General features: G+C 42.2%; 1 long non-coding RNA gene across 1 annotated transcript; it reads right to left on the reverse strand.

Moving 5' to 3' along the window:
* Positions 1 to 4,873: 4,873 nt before the first annotated feature.
* LOC117072457 lies at positions 4,874 to 12,519 on the reverse strand. Its single transcript, XR_004432802.1, has 3 exons — positions 12,509 to 12,519; positions 9,618 to 9,623; positions 4,874 to 4,992 (listed from the first exon to the last, which is right to left on the reverse strand). It is a non-coding gene; the product is annotated as an uncharacterized LOC117072457 (long non-coding RNA).
* Positions 12,520 to 12,863: the final 344 nt, after the last annotated feature.

Below are 12,863 nucleotides of genomic sequence, written 5' to 3' on the forward strand. Positions count from 1 at the left end.
CTAGGAAAGCCAAGTTCCAGTCTGCCTTTGGGAACCCACCACCTTTCCAGGTTCTTAGCTGCACAGAGGACTGGAAAGGAATGCTGTGATTTAATTCAAAGTGCCCTTCAGAAGCCACTGGAAACTTTAAATAGCAAGTATCACTTTTCCCCCTTCCTTCATGCATAGGAAAAAAGAGTAAAAGGAAAAAGCCCCAGATTATCCCTAATCACAGGATCATGAGGAATTTTTTTTTCTATATACATTTTGTATTTTCTGTTTTCCCTAATGAGCATGTATATATTTTAACTGTATAAAAATAAGGCCTGGTGCAGTAGATCACACCTGTAATCCCAGCACTTTGGGAGGCCAAGGCGGGTGGATCATTTGAGGTCAGGAGTTTGAGACCAGCCTGGCCAACATGGTGAAACCCTGTTTCTACTACAAACACAAAAATTAGCTGAGTGGTAGTGGCAGTCAACTATAATCCCAACTACTCGGGAGAGTTAGGCAGTAAAATCGCTTGAGCCTGGAAGGCGAAGGTTATGGTGAGCTGAGATAATGCCACAGGACTCCGGTCTAGGCGAAAGAGTGAAGCCCTGTCTCAAAAACAAAATAAAGTAAAATAAAAAATAAAGGTTATTACTGCAGAAGGGCCTTGTAGTTGATGGGAGCTGGTCTAGTATGAACAAAGCATCTACTCCTAATTTAATGAAGGGATGTTATTGACGGGAGAAACAAAGCTTTTCCAGTGACATTGGGAGGGTATTTGCAGCAGGAGTGAGGGGCATAAAGTCAAGGGCAAACAGACCCAAGAAGAAGCTGAGTTTGTGTACAGGTGCAGGTGGCTGCTGCTCCATCCCCAGGCTGAGGTGACTGGCATGTGTGACTTCCGTGGTAGGACTTGAGCAAACCCCAAAGGGTCCTCCCTTGGACATGAAATCCTTGGAGATAAAATATATTTGCCTTAAAACATCCCCATGAAGTGTAGATGTCTGGATGGAGTAATCCAGTGAGTTCTCTTCAGCTATTCATGTCTTAGCACCAATGAAAGTATTGATTTTTTTCTTGAACAAGGTTCAGCCAAGGTAAGCGTGGGTGGAAGGCCACAGATATTCTTCAGAATTGGGATTTTCTCCCAGTCACACAAGCCCGGAGGGTGCCCTGGCTAGGGCCCTTCACGTGGGTGAGCAAAGTGCTCTGTCTTCTGTTTCTAATTACTCACTGTGACAACTGTGGGCAGTTTGTGTGACGCTGTGTGGCAGAAACTCTCCCTCAATCATCAAAAGGGAATCAGTTTAGGAAGACAAGAGAGGAAATAAAATACTTAATTTAAGAATTATAAAACATTTGCAAAAATAAAAGTAGCATAAAAAATACTTGAATATCTTTGCCTGGATTTCTACTCTGACATTTGTAATACAAATGTAGTATGCATGATGTAAATAATATCATGTATAATGTTATAGATGTAATGTAAATCATCAGTGTACCAGCTACTGTATTTTTCTCTTTGCTTTATTGTCTACTCTCTCTCTGTTCATTTTGTAAGTTACATACATTTTGGTCCTAAATACTTCAGTGCGTGCTTCCCAGGAGCTGGGGTGCTCTCCTACCTGGCCACAGTGCCAACGTGAGTGTGTTTAAACTGAGACAAAACTGTTATCCACCGTTTCTATGCCACTTAACCCAGCATTGTCTGCTTGAACGTTTTCCCTTCCAGTAGAGTCGAAGGGCGGGGATTACATTTTTTTCTTGTCATGTCTCTTTAGTCTCGCTTAATCCAGAACATTTCCAATCTTCCCTCCTCTTCTGTAATTTTGACATTTTAAAATAATTTTTTTGAAACAGGGTCTTGCTCTGTTGCCCAAGCTGGAGTGCAGTGGTGCACTCATGGCTCACTGCAACCTCAGTCTCCTGGGCTCAAACGATCCTCTCGCCTCTGCCTCCCAAGTAGCTGGGATTAACTTTGACATTTTTGAAGAACAGAGGTCCCAACATTTCCTTTCCTTTTTAATAGGATAGTCCTCATTTTGGTTTCATCTGATGTTTCCTTGAGATAGATTGAAATTATGCATCTCTTAACCCTTACCTCTGGCCCTCAACAGTAAGCAAGAGCTCTCTTTCCTCCTCCACTAATTACTTAATCATGGCCATGCGCGGTGGCTCACGCCTGTAATCCTAGCACTTTGGGAGGCCAAGGCGGGCGGATCACGAAGTCAGGAGATCGAGATCATCCTGGCTAACACGGTGAAACCCTGTCTCTACTAAAAATACAAAAAAAGTTAGCCAGGCATGGTGGCAGGTGCCTGTAGTCCCAGTTACTAGGGAGGCTGAGGCAGGAGAATGGCTTGAACCCAGGAGGCGGAGCTTGCAGTGAGCAGAGATTATGCCACTGCACTCCAGCCTGGGAGACAGAAGGAGACTCTGTCTCAAACAAACAAACAAAAATTACTTAATCAATCCGTCTATTATTGTATTCCTCTGCATTCTCATTTCCCCAGTGTTTTATAATTCATTACTGCACCTGATTATTTTTATAATCAAATCAGTGACCCAGGTACTCACGCATCCTCGTGGCATGTTTCACCTAAGGAAGTGAGGAAGAGCGAGCTCCTCCTTACTTTCCAGCCTAACAAGCTGTTCCAGACCCAGATGCTTTTCTCCAACCTGGAGGCCACCGTTTCCCCAACTAGCCCTGGTCCTCTTAGAGACTAAACTTGAGCCTTAAGTGTGCTCCATGCTCTTGACATTTGTGTGGACAGAGCTAGAGCCTCTGATTCCAGTCCATTGGCTGGGGTCTTTCTTGCCTCTCCCCATTTCAAATTCCTGTGTCTCTTCTTGCACAGTGAGAACCCTGGCTCTTATCAATCCAACACATTCATTCATTTGCTCACTCCTAGAAACACATCTAATATGGTTTCAGACCTGCTTAACTCATGCCACTGCTGCAGCTAACAAGAGTTCAGGATGAATTTGTAAGTCCTCATTCCCCTTCCCTCTTGTCTGTGCCCCCAGACCCCATCCAGACAGGGAGACATTTAACAACAAACTAAATAGTCAGAGCAGGAAATAAGATAGAAGCGAAATATGAGCATTGTTCCACAGTTATTTCTAGTTTGATGCCAGTTTGCAGAGAAAGTAAGCAACCAAACTGGACAACGACAGGAGGATCATGGAGATTGGTTTAATAACAGGCCTGCTCCCTCATGGTGATGGGCAAGAGGCTTACACTGCAGCTAGGATAGGTGAGTGCCTCATGGAGAGGGCAGTCACGTTTTTCTTTACAGAAAAATAACTGAGCTTTGCTATGCAGTAAAAAACTTGGTGCTCAAGTGAACTATTTTAGTTGAATTTGTCCAGGAACACATACAAGTTACTGGTCTCAGCTCTACCAATCAAATTCACCATGGGAACAAGGTTGTGTGAAGACAATTCTTGCTAAAGTCTATACTGTCAACACAGACCTTGTTTCCTTTTTATCACTACCTGTGCACAGTTGTCAAGTCTATGAGATGACTTGAGGTTTGCTATTGTCTCAATATGTCCAGCCTCATCCGTGCCTCTGTGGCTCTATCAAACATTCGAAAACACTGTTAGATTCCATTGGAACAGCACGGTCAAAAGTACTTCGGGAATCTCTCAGACTTGTCAACTACGCAGTCATTTCCTTCAGAGAACAAAACTCGTATTGCACACATTCTTGAACCTGGTTTGTCTGAGCAGGCCAGTTTTCCATGGTGAGGCCCTGCATTTTAGTTGAGAGGTGGCCTCTTGTCCCTATGTAAGGAGTACAGTGGGTTGCAGTGGGATGCCTGAGAGATTTCTCTAGCAGAAAGCTTTGGGACCCACTGCTCAGGCCTTGCTCCCGCCTGCAGCTGTCCACATACTCGTTCACTCAAGACACATCCAACTGGGGTCTGCAAGGACCTGGCCACCTGCCAGGTGCTGAGGGGCAGGGGTTGAGCACTAGGAGACAGCATGGTGGGGAGCACTGCCAGCCACTGGGTCTGAGCCTGGGAGGGGAAAGCACTCTGGAGGGGGCCATGTGTAAACCATGTCAGCAGGATTGCATGGAGGACACTCAGTTGAGGAGCAGGAAAAGTGCACCCCAAGGAGGGCAGGAACTGGAGGACAGCCATGTAGGGCGGTGGGGTGAAGTCTTGCAATCCAGAAGGAGAAGTATGAGATGAGGTGAGGGGCCAGGGGAGGTTCCTAGTGGGCAGAACCACAGCAAAGTGTGGTTTCTAATGTATTCTTCCTTATCCTAACATCAAGGGGAAACTGTTGAGAGATTATAAGCAGGGAACTGTGGTGATCTCTCAGTTGCTGCGTGGACAGCAGGTTGATGTGGGTGGAGCATGGCAGGGAATGGAAACAGGAAGACTGAGTGGGGACCATGACAGTTCTCTGCATTCTGATGATGGTTTGGACAAAAGTGGTGGCAGAGGAAGTGGGAGAAACCACTGAACTCTTTCCTCTGCAAATAGGGACACAATACTTATTTATACAATAGAGTGAAAATGTGAAGTATGTCTAATGATTCATTGCAGCATCTCACATTAAGCTGATCTTGCTGTGAATGCTTAGAATTTAAAGAAATACAGAATTTTAGTCAGGAAAAAATAACCAAGATTTCCATCTCTGGTAGTTAACCTCGGAACATTTTGGTGTATTATTTTTCAGATTTTATTCTGAAATGATCAACTACAATGCATTTGTGCTATATCAACAAGTGGATTCTACCATGTTTACATTTTGCATAGTAGTTTTATCATAGAAGAATTTTCCATGTCTTCACAATGAGAATCGTTAATGGCTGTAGACTAAGCATTAAAGTGAGGTACTTCAGTTTCATAGCTGTTTTTTTGTTGTTGTTGTTGTTGGATGGTTAGGCAAGTTCTACAATTTTACTTCTCTAAATCACATTGTAATGAACATCTCTGTCCATAAAGGTTTTTCTTGGAGCCTCTCATGCTGTTGTGGCCCAATGTTGGCTGTGGATGCTGGCTTCTGAAGGTCTGACTGGTGGGGATGTCCACCATGGCTCACGATTTTTGAACTCTGTTAGCTAAGAAGTCAGCAGGGACGGCTGCATGTTACCTCTTCAGTGGAATGCTGTTGCCATGGTTGAACTTCTCACATGGTGGCTGACTTTTCTCAGAGAGAAGGTCCCCCAAAATTGGGTGGCAGCTTTAATGTTCTTTATGACTTAGCCTCTGAAGTCACATGGCACGTCCACCCTATTCTATTTGATGGAACAACCACAAACCCACCAAGGTTCAAGGGGAGAGGATGTAGGTCCTACCTCTCTATATTGGAGGATCAAAGCCTTAAGCAGACATGTTTTCAGACTGCCTTCTGGCCCTCTGTGCCCTCTGACTAAACATTATTTATATCCCAACCATATGAAAAACACACCTACCCTTCCCAAGAGCTCCTCAATGTCTTGTTCCATTACAGCATCAGGCCCAGCTTCAAAGTCCAAAAGCTCATTATCTAAGTTAGGTTCAGGTGTGTTGGAGACACCTTGCATGAAATACCTTGAGTGCTGTTCTTTCTGGTCTGATGCTCCAGGAAATCTAAAGACACAAGTCATCTGCATCCCATTTAACCAACACGTACTCGTGGGACAGGTATAGGATAACTCCTTGTAGTGGGTCAAATGGTGACTGCCCCCAACACACTCTGCTGAAAAAGATATGTCCAAGTCCTCACCCGGGAATCTGTGATTACAATCTTATTTGGAAAAAAAAAGTCATCCTGGCTAACATGGTGAAACCCCGTCTCTACTAAAAAAAAATACAAAAAACTAGCCGGGCGAGGTGGCGGGCGCCTGTAGTCCCAGCTACTACGGAGGCTGAGGCAGGAGAATGGCGGGAACCCGGGAGGAGGAGCTTGCAGTGAGCTGAGTTCCGGCCACTGCACTCCAGCCTGGGCGACAGAGCAAGACTCCACCTCAAAAAAAAAAAAAAGAAAGAAAAAAAAGAAAAAAAAAGTCTTTGCAGATGCAAGTTAAGGATCTTGAGATGAGATCATCCTGGATTTAGGGATGTTCCTATATCTGATTATAAGCATCCTTATAAGAGGAAGGAAGAGGAATATTTGGGATCCAGAGACCCAGAGAAGAAGGCCATATGATGACGGAGGTAGAGCTTAACGTCATCCATCTCTAAGCCAAGGACCATTTGGTGCCACAAGAAGCCAGAAGAGACAAGGAAGAGTTCTCTTCTAGCACCTTCAGAGAGAGTCCATCCCTACCAACACTGATTTTGTACTTGTACAACATTGATTTTGTACTTCTGGTCTCCCAAACTGTGAGAAAATGAATTTCCATTGTTTTAAGCCACCTGTGTGTGGTAATTTGTTATAGCAGCCTAGGAGACTAATGGACTGCAATTAAGAGTCCTGTTCCACTGGGGGCTGTGGGGAAGGAAAACACACACTGTCACTGGCCCACAGCAATTCTGAAATCCACCAGACACAGATTGCCAGTTCATTAAATACATCATGAAAAACTTTTATTTTTAAAAATTATGGTAAAATAAACATAACATAAAATTTACCATTTTAACTATAAGTGTATTGCGCAGTGGAACTAAATACACTCATCTTGTTGTATAACTATTACAACCATCCATCTCCAGAACTTTTTTTATCTTAAGTGGAAACTCCATATCCATTAAAAACAACTCCTGGCCTGGTTCGGTGGCTCACGCCTGTAATCCCAGCACTTTGAGAGACTAAGATGGGTTGGATCACTTGAGGTCAGGAGTTCAAGACCAGCCTGGCCAACATAGTGAAACCCATCTCTACTAAAAATACAAAAATTAGCCAGGCATGGTGGTGTGTGTCTGTAGTCCCAGCTACTCAGTAGGCCGAGGCAGGAGAACAGCTTGAACCTGGGAAGTGAAAGTTACCGTGAGCTGAGATGGCGCCACTGCACTCCAGCCTGGGCAATAGAGCGAGACTCCCTCTCAAAACAACAACAACAACAACAACAAAACAAACAACAACAACAACAAAAAACTACTCCTTAGTCTCCCATCCCTGAGCCTCTGGAAACCACCTTTACACTTTCTCTCTTTACTTTGTGAACCCCGAATATCTGAGACAGGTCTCAGTTAATTTAGAAAGTTTATTTTGCTGAGATTGAGGACACGCACCCGTGACACAACCTCAGGAGGTCCTGACGACATGTGCCCAAGGTGGTCAGAGCACAGGTTGGTTTTATACATTTTAGGGAGACATGAGACATCAGTCAGCATTTGTAAGATGAACATTGGTTTGGTCCGGAAAGGTGGGACAACTCAAAGCCGGGAGGGGGCTTCCAGGTCATAAGTAGATAAGAAACAAATAGTTGCATTCTTTTGAGTTTCTAATTAGCCTGTCCAAAGGAGGCAATCAGATATGCATTTATCTCAGTGAATAGAGGGGTGACTTTGAATAGAATGGGAAGCAGGTTTGCCCTAAGCAGTGCCCAGCTTGACGTTTTCATTTTGCTTAGTGATTTGAGGGACCCAAGATTTATTTTCCTTTCACAATGTATTTAACTACTATAGAATACCTCCCATGTGGGGAATCATTCAGTATTTGTGACTGGCTTCTTTCATTTAACATAATGTCTTCAAGGTTTATCCATGTTGTAGAATGTGGCAGAATTTCTTTCCTTTCTAAGGTTGAACAATATTACATTATATGTTTATACCACATTTTGTTTATCCACTCATTCACAGATGGACACTTGAATTGCTTCCATTTTTTGGCTATTGTGAATAATGTTGCTATGAACATGGGTGTACAAATATCTGTTCAAGTTTCTGTTTTCAGTTCCTTTGGAGATATACCCAGAAGTGAAATGGCTGGATCATATGGTAATACTATTTTTAATTTTTTAAGGAACTATCATGCTGTTTTCCATAGTGGCTGGTTTCCATAGTGGCTGTGCCATTTCACATTCCCTCTAGCAGTGCAGAAGAATTCCAATTTCTTCCCATAAAAGACTTTTTTAAAAATGCAAACAGGCCAGGCACAGTGGCTCATGCCTGTAGTCTCAGTGCTTTGAGAGGTGGAGGCAGGTGGATCGCTTGAGTCCAGGAGTTCAAGACCAGCCTGAGCAACAGGGAGAAACTCCATCACTACAAAAAGATTAAAAAATAGCTGGACTCAGAAGGCTAAGGCAGGATTCTAGCTTGAGCCTGGGAGACAGAGATTGCAGTGAGCCATGATCATGCCACTGCCCTCACAGCAACAGCATGTGAGACTCGGTCTCAAAAAAAAAATAAAAAAGTACGAATGATTATCTCCATATTTTTCCAATGAGATGATTTTCTTCTACTTTCTTTTTCAACAATAAGACCATAAATTGTATATTTCATTAATATTTGTCCTGCTTTGCCATCCTAATATATCAATTTCCCAACTATATCCAGTAAAAAAAAAATTCAAATGATTCCTTTAGATCATGTTAACAAAAGTTGCTACAGTTGGTGGTGAAGACAAGTCATGCTGTGATGTGTGTACATGCCGGATATTCTAGCTCACTCATCTATAAGCTGTTCTATCAGAAATACATGAGATATCATGTGTAATAGTCTCCAACACACTGTGCCTGACCACAGAAAACTCTCTAAATATTACTCCTTCCCTCTCAGAACCCTGAATCAAAGTTAAATGATTATAACACATATCATGAATCATCTTGTCATTGATTTTCAAAACTGTTATGAGCTAAACAATGTCATTTTTAAAAATTGAAGATTGAAAATGGATATCAATACATAAACAGAGGAAAGAGAAGCTGCTCTGATTCCCCAAGGGTAAAGTGAGTTGGAGTGGGAGATACTAACCCCAATTCCTTCTTTCACTTGAGGAATCTCTTCAGAACATAGTTTTAAAAGTAATACCCTCAAACTAGGGTTGGCAAACATGGCCTGTGAGCCAAACCCAGTCCACTGCCTGAATTTATCAATAAAGTTTTATGGGAACTCAGCTGTGCCCATATGTTTACATATTGTCTGCAGCTTTCTTGGTACAATGGAAGCATCGAGTCATCACAACAGACCATATGGCCCACAAAACTAAAATATTTACTATTTGGTGCTTTACAGAAAAAGCTTGCCAACTTTCCTCTAATTATTGAGCTCAATGAACAGATAAACTTATGAGTAACCATGATAATCAGGGCTCAACTGCAGCCTGTCCAGGGATGTGGTTCACCAAGTGACCAGCTGGGGCACTTGAAGGCTTCTGTGGTGAGAGCATAGAGCAAGATAGAGGATAAAGCAGGTTATTAACAGTCTGAACAGGACCATTTGAACTAGGAAGCTTGTGGTTTCCTAAAGGGAAAAAGAGTGCTGTTAGCAGAAAGAGGAAAAGATATAGGGCAAGGAAGAACAAAAGAACATTGCAATATCTGTTTTTAAAACAATAGAAAACTAAATGAAAGAATAATCAAACAAAAATTGGATACAAATATATTCTTTTTTTTTTTCAGCTTTTATTTTAGATTCAGAGGGTGCATGCACAGGTTTGTTATGAGGGCATATTGTGTGATGTTGAGGTTTGTGGTATAATAGATCCCGTCACCCAGGTAGTGAGCATAGTACCCAATAGGTAGTTTTTGCCCCACTCTCTACCTCCCGCTCTAATAGTCCCCAGTGTCTGTTGTTCCCATCTTAATGTCTATGAGTATCCAATATTTAGCTCCCACACATGAGAACATGTGGTATCTGTTTCTGCATTAATTTGCTTAGGATAGCAGGGTCCAGTTGCATCTATGTTGCTGTAAAGGACAGGACTTTGTTCTTTTGTATGGCTGCATGGTATTCCATGGTGTATATGCACAACATTTTCTTTATCCAATCCACTGTTGATGGGCACCTAGGCTGATTCCATGTCTTTGCTATTGTGAATAGTGTTGTGATGAACATACAAGTACATGTGTCTTTAATTCTTAATAGAAATGTATATTAGCAGTACAGCTAAGTCTTTAAATTGGAAGCAAATGGAATGGATTTGTGCCTTGACATTGGTAAACACACAGAGAACTTTTCAGTTTTCAATTGCCTGGGCTTTCAGACTTAATCGTTTTATCTATGATAAATACTATAGTCCCACGGCATTCCTTAAGCTACCTAAAAGCATGTGGAAAATCAAAGGGCTCCCATACTTGTTCTTAGCACTCCAACAAGACACAGAAGACAATACTACAATTTAAAGATAACATTAAAAATCTGAAACCCATTTCTACTTTGTCTTGAAATCAGTAACTTTGACCAGTATATGATAAATATTATTTCACTAAAATTTCTGCACACTTCCAGTTAAAAAAAATAATAACAAGGGTCTGTCCACCTCCACAACTCCTGTTTGTGTTCGCTGATGCTGATGAGGTTTTTTGAAGTCTTTTGGTTCAAAATCCTGCTGAGATCAAAGAGCTTTCAAAAGGAATCCATGCACAGTAGTGACACTTGCAAATGCACTCACCCTTGCTCTTTGCACATTATAATAATCCAGGCACTCTGTACTTTACTCCAGTGTCCTACAGAGTAATAAGCATGTTCTTTGGACAGAAAGAGAAATTTAAAAAGTAATGGATTGTGATATTACTCCTTGATTATGTTCATATTTTCTTCACTACTATGTAATTAGTAGTCACAAAGGCTGAGCCAAATAGGGATTAGAAAGGGACTTAAATGTTATGCAGGTGACAGAATGAATTACTCATTTCTCCTAGTGTACGTATGTTTAAATATTTTTGGGATTTTACCTGCATGATTGTTTTGGTGGCCCATTGCCATAATGAAATACAGCATTCTGTTTAATTACAGTGTAGCCAGGTTTTAAGGAAAATTCAGCAAAGTTGGGTTCTTTTGAAATGGATTGCTTTCAGTGGGTTGACTGTTGACTAAAATCTCTTCTATGGCTGTGGTCAGTACTGCTGAAATGTCCCATTCACATATATCCCTCATGAGCCAGGAGTTCTGATTTGGTGAAGTGGCCACACACAAGTAGTCACCAGTGCCCCATGTTCAACCCACTCATTGTCAGACGTAATGTGAGATAAAAGTCAAGGGTGGGAAAGACTTAGGAGTGTGGCTGAGTCTGTGTCCAGAATCAAATCCTATGTCACCTCCTGGAATTTGAAGGGACACAACCACAGGCCTCTCCTCACATTGACCTTTCCATGACCAAGAAAGAGCTCCTGGCATCATGCACACATTCTGCCAGGCTGTGTGTTGTCAACGGATATCACTATTCTGTTGAAGACCTAAAACTGTAGCAGACGTGATTGCCATTTTTGGCTACTGTTAATTGGTTCAAACAAATTTACTGGGGAAAATATTTTTCTCAGATAGATAGAATTGTAAAGTAATATATGAGGTTTCCTAATTTTTCCTTTTCACTTAATATTTTTAAATACCTTTCCATTTAAATAAACGTTTCAACAACACCATTTTCAATGGCTTCGGAGTTGTCTTTTGTATAATTAAACCATAATTTATTATACCAATTCCCTATGATTGAACATTTCTTTGTATGTACATCTTCATGCTCTTTTCTCTTCACTTGTGCTAAATTTTGAAAATAAACACCAAACCAAAGATATGCCCTTTTTAAGCTTGAAGTATAGTTTCAAATCGTGTGACAGAAGCATTGTAATAATTTATATTTTCACCAGTAGCTACATGAGATAATATTCATTTCCCAACACCCTCAACAATATAATTTTTTGCTTCAAGTAACTTTGAAGGTGATTCTATTCCTTCACTGTTGTTTCAATTTGCACTTTCTGTAAACTCTAGATAACCAATTTTTCACTATTAAAACCTGCAGTCATAGGCCATGTAAGATTTCCTCAGCAGCTTACAAGATTGTGTCAGCTTTGATCTGCTTTCCCTAATCGTCCTGCCTCCTCTCAGTGTGCAATTTCAATGTTCAGGCACCTTCAGCTACGCCCGCATTCCTGACCCAACTCAGACCTGAGAATGGTGTTAACTTGTTGACTTCATGGTAGGGATCCATAATGGGGCCAGGCTTTCAGGCTTGTGTTTGCTCCAGCTTTCCCCTGCTCTGACCTCTGCGTCTCCCCACACGCCGTCTCCCTGTCTGCTGCCCCACCCAGGAGAACGTCCCCACAAGGGCACCACACCCCTGTCTTCACAGTTGTGGAGTCCAAACACTCACTGTGAAGTGTCACCATTCTTTGCCTGTTGGACAGTATCACTTTAAGGTCCAACCAATAGCCCCATTGTTCTGCAGATTTTCTATGAACTTAAATCTTAAAGTTGCTGAATTCTGAAAGTGACATTCCGCTGATCCATCCCAGGCATTTGAACTCGACACAGACCTCTCTTATAGTGATTCTTGGGACTTTTCAGTGTTCAGCTTCAATAAGAGAGGATGCGATCTGGGGTGGGGCAGATGCAAATGTATGTTCTGCCTTCGCCATTTACTGGCTGCATCACTTACCTTCCCCCCACCTCAGTTTCCTCATCTGTAAAAGACGATGGGTGAGAATGCTCACCACTCTGCGTTTTTGTGGGCATGAAATGCTGGCACTTCATGATTGCATCCCGTGGAGTGTGTAATGTTGTCAGCAACAGTAGCAGAAGATCAGAGAGGTCACCTGCTGGTCTGCCACCTTCTTTGTCTCCTGTTTTCATAGCACATTGTTCTCTGAACAGTCCTGGAATTTATTTCCTCCCCAGGAGTAGGGGATGGACTGAATGTATTGTTCAGTAGGGGAATATCTGAATGTATTGTTCCTGCTCCCTTTCATCTTCCCCAAAGCTGTTACCTGAACCGGGATCTCCTGCAGGGGTCATAGCCTCTGGAATTGCCAGAGCAACACCATGGGGACATGGTACATCTGCCTCACA

This window comes from Trachypithecus francoisi, unplaced genomic scaffold (assembly GCF_009764315.1).
Source record: "Trachypithecus francoisi isolate TF-2019V2 unplaced genomic scaffold, Tfra_2.0 Lachesis_group4, whole genome shotgun sequence".
Taxonomy (NCBI): Eukaryota; Metazoa; Chordata; class Mammalia; order Primates; family Cercopithecidae; genus Trachypithecus; species Trachypithecus francoisi.